Here is a 10,544-nt window from a genome sequence, read left to right on the forward strand (position 1 = left end):
ATTAAACGTTAAGATGAGATCAAATTCTTACGAAATTAATACAAACAAAATAATCATATTTGTTTTTTTTTATCTAACCAGGCGCATGTGTCACTGAAAATAAGTAGGCCCAATCCAGTAGAATTTGGGCCTAAAAAGAGAAATGGATGAGAAGCCTTGACACTACTTATCTACTTACATTTCTCATATAGTGTATATAAATATGCGTGGTTATTGGGTAATCAGTTCTATTATCGATTAAGTACTAACCGAACTAATTAAAGTCGTTTGTCAGTTAATTGTTTACGGTGATTCCTCATAAATTAGCTTACTCTCTTTTTCTCTCCAATTAAATTCATTACCAACAATTCCTAAAATCTCGTGCCGACTAAAAATGAACTCCCTCCGTCCGCTATTAGGAGTCCATTTTTGGCGGCACGGGTTTTAAGAAAAGTGGATGAAAAAAGTTAGTAGAATATGAGACTCAATTGTATAGATTAGTTTTAAATGAAATGTTAGTGGAATGAGTTGGTGGAATATAGGAACCAATTACCATTTATAGTAAAAATGAACCGAGACTCATATACATGGACGAACTAAAATAGAAAAACGAGACTCCGTGGACAGAGGGAGTATCATCTTAGCCAGGACGGATGGAGTAGATTTTAGTAGTTTTAACAATTAAACTCCTCCATGTGGAATCGATACCTTTTGTACTACATTGCACGTCTATATACGAGTATAAATACGGACCGGACCCTACGGCACAGAAAAGAGAGTTCCCCACTTTCGTATTCACGTTTACGCTACAGAACATAACTCTTCCCATCCAGAACGGAAGACGACATAACCAAGCACTAAATTTCCCAATCATTCCACATTACGAAGGAGGATTCAACCACAATTTCATCATCCAAGGGTGTAGTAGTTTAGTTTTCATGATTCAAATACATTTAGTACTTTTCACAATGAATGCCAAAAGAAGATTCGAAGTGGCACCTTAGTAGAAATGCCGGGACTACACTCAATTCTTCAACAAGGTAATGGGGTCGGTCATATAGAAGTTCTCTATGGAAGCTGTGAAAGGAGCAGCACCGGGCTTCTCCTTGACTTCTGGTCTTAATGCAGAAGTTGAGAATGCAGCGGGCTCTCTCTCATCAACCCGCAATAGGTTGGGGGCCACAGTACTTATTCGGGATCTGATTGCACTTAGGTTGTCATATGGCAGCGCAACACCTGCCACCTCAGACAATGCTCTAACGATTTTCCAGTCATCTCTAGAGTCACCAACGGTGGGAACTGCAGGTACAGTACTTTGAGCACACCCTTCAGTATTTGAATATGTGCCTTCTTTTTCAGTGAAAGCTGATGCTGGCCCGATACACACCCCGATCACCGTGGTGGCCTTGGTATACCACGAAGGCATCTTCAGGGGTTTTGTCCAAATTTACGTCATCTGATACACGAACTTGGCGGATTCAATGCTTTTTTCTGATTCTGCTACAAGTCCAAGATCGAGTGCAGCAGCTTGAGCAGCATTAAGCAACAACACATTCAGTCCATTCCATTCAGGCCCGACTGCATTTACTTTCTTGGCAATGGTCTCAACCACCGAGAAAATTGCATCCTTGTCCTTCCGTCCAAAAATTCCAGCACCAACAATTATGACAGGGTTTTTAGCATTGGATAGGAGCCTATCATAGATTCAGCATCCGACAGCTTACCAGCAACCCCAACAATTTCATCCGGTTTAACTTTGTGGATTACCTCTGCAACCACTGCAAGTGCATCATGCCAGCTCACAGCCTTAAAGCGCCCATCTGTTGGATCATTTAGCCTTTGCCTCTTCAGGCCATCATAAAAGAAACGGGTCTTATCTGATATCCACTCCTCATTGATGTCCTGAACACATGCGCCGAATGAAATATAACAACAAATCGTAATGCATGATAAAATAAATGTAATACTATAAGTCATGACAACTGAAATAAGTCAAAAATAAACGACAAGCAAAATTCTAACAATGAAGAGTCTGAGACGAGCATGTTGGAAGTCGATGCAAAAAATCAACACAAACAGAAATATATTTAATAAACATTTCACATTCGAATGCCAATGATCTGCTTAGATGTTGATGATTCATGATTGCACCCTGATTTTGATATTCGGTAAACAATAATACAGCCGACCTAGTATCATTAAACTCTCATATTAATCGAGAAAATAATAAGCCACAACTAGACAGAGTTATAATCTTTATTAATGGCGGTCGACCAAAAACCTGCCACGAGGTTATGGCAGTCGGCATAGGGGAATATGGCAGCCGATAAATAAATAAAATAGTAACAATATGAAATATACTCCCTCCGTCCCGCACTACTTGCACTTATTTCCTTTCTGGGAGTCCCAAGTTATTTGCACTCTTTCCATTTTTAGTAAAAATTATCACCTACAGCCGTAATATTTGACTTTTTCTATCACTCATTCCTTAATCCCCGTGCCGAAAAGGAAACGTGCGAGTAGTGCGGGACGGAGGGAGTATAATGTTAAAGTTTAGAAAATGATAAAAAAAATAAGAACAAACCTTAGAACAACAATTAAAACATAAAGTCATAATAATTACTGCATAATATGTCTAATAATTGAATTCCCACCGCAATAATTAAAGTGTAAAGTCATACATCAATACATATTATGTCTAAATTCAAATCCTCAATCCTCGTCAACCTCAACATAGTCATCCTCAACAAGTCCAGATATTAAAGTCATACAGTTTTGGTCATAGTTAGGAAAGCATATTGCGACAATCTTCCAACTAGCTAGTCTTCATAATCAAAATCCAATAAGAACAGAATGACAGAATGAAGAAAATGAGTTTAAACCTTCTAAGATGTAATCACAGCTCTTACCTCATTCAGCCGGGGAACAATTCGCATGACCTCGGGACCTCTACTATCGATGCGAATATTTGAACCAACCGCATCTGTTATATCAATGCTTTCTGTTCCCTTTAGCTCCCAATTACGGGCTTTAAAGGCAAAAGGCTTCGATGTCAGGGCACCTACAGGACAGATATCTATTACATTGCCTGACAATTCACTGGTCATAAGTTTCTCAACATAACTTCCAATTTCTTCTCCACTGCCACGACCCAGCATGCCAAGATCTGGAACACCAGCTATTTCTGATGCAAATCTCACACACCTATTTAATAACATGCAACACATGAGAACAGACATTCAGCTCAAAGGCCAAAGCAATCAACAATAATTACAGATCCACGTCTATATATGTTAGGAAAATTATTATCACAGATAACACTATCCAAAATTGTAAGAGGCAGGGATCACTGCAAGATAATAATAGTAACAAGGTGACATGTGTTTCACTTAAAGAGGACATAATCACCTAGGTAGTTTATCCTCATCACAACCTTTCACATCATAGATCAAATTGATAGCTTTTAGAACTCAGAAACTTTAATACAATAGGGAATGTTATGTTTAACAAGTAGAGCTACATCAGAACTTCAGTCATGGAAATGGAGCAAGTAATATACGCAATATATCAGGTAAACTTTATGAAACATCTTCCAATTCCATAATGACAGACAGCTAGCCAGTCAGTCAGCAGGCACTTTATAGAGAAAAGAAAAGAAAATTAGCTAAAAACTATCGTGCTAGCAGTTTTAGGCATCATGACATCTGTCAGACAGTGGCTGATGGACATGAGGCATTTGGGGTACAATTGCACCCCTAATTATTAGTACTAGTATTATACAGTATTATGTGTTGAAATATAAATATTAGATATTATGTACGCCCTGTTTGTGCAACACATTTCTTTTTATTCGGCTTTTTTATGTTTCTTCTATTATTATTTGGGCAACGAGACACAGAGGGAGGAGAGGCTGAGCAGAAACCAGCGGAAAGAAAACGAAAAACGAGCTTCTAAACCCAGACGTAGACAGGTGGAGAGCTTTTCTCCGGCGACACAATTTGAATATCTCTTTTTTCGTGTTATGTAATTATTTCTCGCACACCAGATCCAAAATCTTGATCAAGGTTTTTCCATAACAAGATTTATTTAGCTATCCAGCCAACCAGTTCAGTCATTTTCTCAGGTTTTCTATAAAAACTATGAATTCTCTGCTAAGAACTATTGACTTCATATCCTTATGGTTCCAATTCTCATTTTATAATTCAGGACAATGAAATATTTGGATCCCAACCCTAGTGACCGTATAAAGAGAAATTTGCAAACTTAGTGGACATGTACACGTTGCAGCTCTATATACTAACCCTAAACTGAAATGACAAGTGCAATGTGCAAACTGCAAACAGATTCGCACCTGGTACACTGGATGCATCGAGTCATCACTGTCTTAACCAGAGGTCCTAGGTTCTTATCAACTGCTGATCTCTTTGTTTCAGTAAAACGACCACGATCAGAACCAAAAGCCATGGACTGATCCTGGAGATCACACTCTCCACCCTGGTCACAGATTGGGCAATCCAGTGGATGATTCATTAACAGAAATACTCCTTCCCTCGCCTTCTTTGCAAGCGGTGTATCTGTCTTGATTTTCATTCCTACGAGACAGTAAAAAATTAATGTCAAGCCAAGCATATAAACATTGAAAATTAAAATGTGAAAAATTGGGTAAATGATTAAAATGTATGCACCCATCCTAACCACCACACACAATTATCAGCCACTAGAATGACAGATAACTGCTCAAGAAAGCTCTTTACTTTTTATTACTATTATCAATCACGTTGCAAAAGGCTTGGAGTCTTGGACAGTGTCATATGCTAGTATACTCCATTACTAACATCCTTAGGGAATCAATAATAAGAATAGCAAGGCTAGAAATCTCCATCTTTTCATAAGCATATTTAACTCAAATAAAAAGGAGACTGTTAAAGAACATGACTTTTCCTTCACACAAGCAATCAAATCGAGAATTCCACAGCAATATCACACTATTACATTCACTAAGTAGAAAACCAGCTTATCGCTCCGCATTCGCATCATGAAAAGCAACACATATCAATCAAAAAGCATCTTGTACCTGGAAGAGCGGGCATCGCGCAGGAGGCGACCGGCTTGGGCGATTTCTCGACCTCGACGAGGCACATTTCCGGCGATGGAGAGTGTTAGTGTTTGAGCTCATCAAGATCGGATTGAGCTGGTGGAAGAATCAAGTCAGGAAATAGCCGTTGGGAACCAAAACAGGAACTAGCCGTTGGAAACGGTTATAACCGTGTTCGGCAAAAGGAGCTGTTCGGCCAAAGGAAGCTGTTCAGCAATTGGAAGCTGTTCAGCAATTGGAAGCTGTTCGGCAATTGGAAGCTGTTCGGCAAAAGGAAGCTGTTCGGCAAAGGAAGCTGTTCGGCGGTTTTCTTGATCGATACTTCTTAAGGGAGTTGCGATTCATTCCGGAACTAACAACAACAGAAATCAAAAGTGATAGAGAGAGAATTCAAGAGAGGAAGTGTTATCTTTCAGCTGTGCGTTTTTAGCTCTCGAAGCAAGAAGTTTTCGGGCGAGTTGAGGGTTTTCCATCTTGTAAATTCTTGAGAGTTTTGAGTGCTCTTATGTTTGTAATTTCTCGAGTGATCAATAAAGAAACACACCAGATTCTGCCCGTGGATGTAGGCTTACGCCGAACCACGTAATTCGCTTGTGTTCTTCCTTGCATGTTGTCATTTCATTAATTTGCATTTCGATCATCACAACCGTAGGTTCGTTCTTCACAACGTGGCGCCGTCTGTGGGAAATTCGTCCACTGAATTGATCGAGAAAGCATAAAGTTTTGGGAGTTCTTTCTTTGTTTTTTCCTCAAGAAGGCGCTCAACCTGTTTGAATAATGGCTGCAGCAAGGTTTGATGTTGAAAAGTTCACAGGCCGAAATGATTTTGGCCTATGGAGGCTGAAGATGAAAGCAATCTTGATGCAACAGGGTTTATGGGAAACCCTAAATGGTGGAGGCAGTAATGAGGAGGAGAAGCCCGAGCCTGATGAAAAGGAGAAGGCAAAGGCTCAAGACAGAGAGTACAAGGCATATAGTACCTTGATACTCAACCTCAATGACAGAGTCCTCAGAGAAGTTTCAAAGGAGGAGACAGCGGCTGGAGTTTGGTCCAAGTTGGAGTCATTATACATGGCCAAATCCTTGGCAAATCGGCTGCACCTGAAGCAGAAACTTCTCACTTTCAAGATTGCTGATGGAAAAGGTGTGTTGGAACAGCTCGAAGAATTTGGGAAATGCATCGATGATCTTGAGAACATTGATGAAGAGATTAAAGATGAGGACAAGGCTCTGATGTTGTTGAATTCCTTGCCACCAAGTTATGAGCATTTCAAGGATGCTATACTTCTTGGTAGAGAGTCCAAGATTGGATATGAAGAGGTGTACTCTGCTCTAAAGCTCAAGGAAATCCAGAAATCTAATCCAAAGTCCATTGAAATGGTGTCTGAGAGTCTGAGTGTTGCTGATCACAAGAAGAATGTGAAAAGAAAGTCACAGAAGAAGCCATGGAAAAACAAGACAGCTGACTGGAAAGAGACCAGATCATGCCATCACTGCAAGAAACCAGGCCACATAAAGAAGAATTGTTGGGTTTGGAAGAAGAAGCAGGCCGAGGAAGAGAATGGCAAGAACAATGCTGATATTGCAGAAGAGTTGGTGGTCCCGGAGGCTCTGTGTGTGACTGAGGACATGGAAGAACTTCCATGGATCATGGATTCTGGATGTAGCTTCCACATGTGTCCAACTAGAAGTCATTTTGAGGAAATCAAGAATGCAGCTGGATCAGTTTTGTTAGGAAATGACCAGATATGCAGAATCAGAGGAGTTGGGTCCATCAGGCTTAGACTTCATGATGGCTCCATCAGGTTACTCACTGGTGTGAGGTTTATTCCAGAGATTAAGAGGAATTTGATCTCTATTGGAGTGTTGGATGCAGCAGGATATAATTGCATATTATCTGATGGGATTATGAACATCGTCAAGAATGGTGATGTTGTTATGATGGCTGAGAGAAAGAGAAGCCTATACTATCTAAAGGCAAGTGTGGTTACTGGATCTGTGAATCTGGTGCAGGTATTAGACTTAAGAATGTGGCATCTCAGACTCGGACACTTGGGAGAAACTGGAATTAAAGAATTGGCCAAGAAGGAGCTGATTAAGCTGGAAAATCCCAATGAGCAGTTGGGTTTGTGTGAGCAATGTGTGCTCGGAAAGAGTAAGAAACTGCCCTATGGAAGAGGAATTCACAGCTCAAAGTCACCACTAGACTATGCCCACAGTGACTTGTGGGGCCCAGCTACACCAGCTTCATTGGGTGGAGGTAGATACTTTCTATCCATTATTGATGATTTTTCTAGAAAATTATGGGTGTTTATCTTGAAGGAAAAGTCAGAGACATTCATGAAATTCAAGGAGTGGTGTAAGGAAGTGGAGGTGGAGAAAGGGTGTTCTTTGAAGTGTTTAAGAACTGATAATGGGCTGGAATTTCTGAGTGGGGAGTTTGATTCTTTCTGCAAGCAGAAAGGTATGAAGAGGCATAGGACATCTCCATCTAATCCCCAACAGAATGGAGTTGCTGAGCGCATGAATAGAACCATCCTAGAGCGAGTTAGATGTATGCTCTTTGGCTCTGGAATGGCTAAGAGATTCTGGGGTGAGGCTGTGAGTATGGCAGCAGTTCTCATCAATAGAAGTCCTTCTTCAGCTATAGCTTTTGACACTCCTGATCAGAGATGGTATGGAAGGGCCATGGATTATTCGAATATGAAGATTTTTGGTTGTATGGCTTATGCACACATCAGGCAAAGTAAGTTGGAGCCAAGGGCCTTGAGATGTGTGATGATTGGATACCAAAAGGGAGTGAAGGGCTACAGACTGTGGTGCATAGAGCCAGGAAATCAGAAAGTTATTATCTCTAGAGATGTGCAATTTGAAGAAAGTAGGATGCCATTTCTGGAAAAGGCTCAAGAGAGCCAGAGGCCATCTCATTCTGAGAAAGAACCAGAGCCTGAGAGGATGGTGGAGATGGGTGTTCCAGAACCTGAGGAGGCTGAGGAATCAGTTCAGGTGGAGGTTTCTGGAGCAGATAGAATTGCTGAGCCTGAACAGCAGATGGGAAATCATAGTGAACAAGAAGAAGCAGATGCTGATGTCTTGAACCCTGAAGAAGAGCAGCAGGATTTGGGTGACTATGTTCTAGCCAGAGATAGGGTCAGAAGAATCCCTAAACCATCTACAAGATACAGTGAAGAAGAATACTTGCTATATGCACTATGTGTTGCAGAAAACATAGAGTATGCAGAGCCTTCAAGCTTCAAGGAAGCTATGAGTTCTAAGGAGAGCAAGCAGTGGATGGAGGCTATGATAGATGAAATACAGTCCCTGATCAAGAACAAGACATGGGTGCTTGTGAAGAGACCTTCCACACAAAAACCAGTGAGTTGTAAGTGGATATACAAGAAAAAGTTGGAGGTTGGGAACAAGATTAGGTTCAAGGCTAGGCTTGTAGCTCGGGGGTTCACACAAGAGGAGGGAATAGACTATAATGAAGTATTTTCTCCAGTGGTAAAGCATGCCTCAATCAGAATTTTGCTAGCTATAGTTGCTCAAAGAAGTTGGTTTTTGGACCAACTTGATGTGAAGACAGCCTTTCTTCATGGAGAGCTTGAGGAAACTATATACATGAATCAGCCAGAGGGATTTGTGATACATGGGAGTGAAGATAAGGTTTGTCTACTAAAGAAAAGTCTATACGGTTTGAAGCAAGCAAGTAGACAATGGCATATCAAGTTTGATGAACATATGCAGAGTATGGGATTTATAAATTCCAGATATGATAGTTGTGTCTACTTCAAATCAAAGTCTGAGGGACCTGCTGTGTATTTGCTATTATATGTAGACGACATCTTGCTTGCTGGACCAGATAGACAGGAGCTAGATAGGGTGAAAGCCTTATTGAAAAAGGGATTTGAAATCAAGGATCTGGGGAGTGCTAGCAAGATTTTGGGAATGGATATATTCAGAAATGCAGATAAGAGGGTGTTGTGGTTGTCCCAAGAAGGCTACATTCAGAAAGTACTGCGCAAATATCAGATTGACAAGAGTAGAACAACCTCAGTTCCACTATCACAACAGACTAAGCTGTCCAAATCACAATGTCCCAGAAATCAGCAAGAAGAAAGAGAGATGAGCCAGATACCTTATTCCAACATAGTTGGGAGTGTGATGTATATGATGATATGCACAAGGCCTGATATTTCTCATGCGGTAAGCGTGGTGAGCAGATACATGTCCTGTCCGGGAAGAGAGCACTGGTTGGCTTTGAAAGGGATTCTCAAGTATCTCAAAGGAAGTAGTGATCTGGGAATAATGTTCAAATCAGAGAATGAAGGAGATAAGGATAGCATTATTGGGTTTTGCGATTCAGATTATGCAGCTAACCTTGATAATAGGCGCTCACAATCTGGGTACATATTTACCTTGTTCGGCTCCGCGGTGAGCTGGAAGTCTAATCTCCAATACGTGGTGGCTCTATCGACGACGGAGGCAGAGTATATAGCTCTTGCTGAGGCAGTAAAGGAAAGCTTCTGGCTTAGGGGTATAGTTGGTGATTTTGGGGTGAAGCAAGAGAATGTTGTGATCAAGTGCGACAGCAATAGCGCGATTTGTCTCTCGAAACATCAGACATATCATGAACGCAGCAAACATATAGACGTGAGGCTGCATTTCATTCGAGATGAGGTTGAGAAGGGTGCGGTGAAGATTGAGAAGGTCAGCACCGAGCACAATGCGGCTGATGCACTTACTAAAGCCCTACCAAGATCCAAGTTCCGACATTGCTTGGATTTGGTTGGGGTGGTCCGAAATTTGTAAGTATGGGAAGGAAGGTGGAACTGGTGGTGATGGATCTTAGATTGCTCAAAGGTGGAGGATTTGTTAGTGTTTGAGCTCATCAAGATCGGATTGAGCTGGTGGAAGAATCAAGTCAGGAAATAGCCGTTGGGAACCAAAACAGGAACTAGCCGTTGGAAACGGTTATAACCGTGTTCGGCAAAAGGAGCTGTTCGGCCAAAGGAAGCTGTTCAGCAATTGGAAGCTGTTCAGCAATTGGAAGCTGTTCGGCAATTGGAAGCTGTTCGGCAAAAGGAAGCTGTTCGGCAAAGGAAGCTGTTCGGCGGTTTTCTTGATCGATACTTCTTAAGGGAGTTGCGATTCATTCCGGAACTAACAACAACAGAAATCAAAAGTGATAGAGAGAGAATTCAAGAGAGGAAGTGTTATCTTTCAGCTGTGCGTTTTTAGCTCTCGAAGCAAGAAGTTTTCGGGCGAGTTGAGGGTTTTCCATCTTGTAAATTCTTGAGAGTTTTGAGTGCTCTTATGTTTGTAATTTCTCGAGTGATCAATAAAGAAACACACCAGATTCTGCCCGTGGATGTAGGCTTACGCCGAACCACGTAATTCGCTTGTGTTCTTCCTTGCATGTTGTCATTTCATTAATTTGCATTTCGATCATCACAACCGTAGGTTCGTT

The 10,544-nt window shown here is 41.1% G+C and overlaps 1 pseudogene; it reads right to left on the minus strand.

Moving 5' to 3' along the window:
* Positions 1-880: 880 nt before the first annotated feature.
* Positions 881-5,120, minus strand: LOC121760566 (annotated as a pseudogene).
* Between the last annotated feature and the right edge of the window lie 5,424 nt (positions 5,121-10,544).

This window comes from Salvia splendens, chromosome 13 (genome assembly GCF_004379255.2).
Source record: "Salvia splendens isolate huo1 chromosome 13, SspV2, whole genome shotgun sequence".
In the NCBI taxonomy this organism is placed as follows: Eukaryota; Viridiplantae; Streptophyta; class Magnoliopsida; order Lamiales; family Lamiaceae; genus Salvia; species Salvia splendens.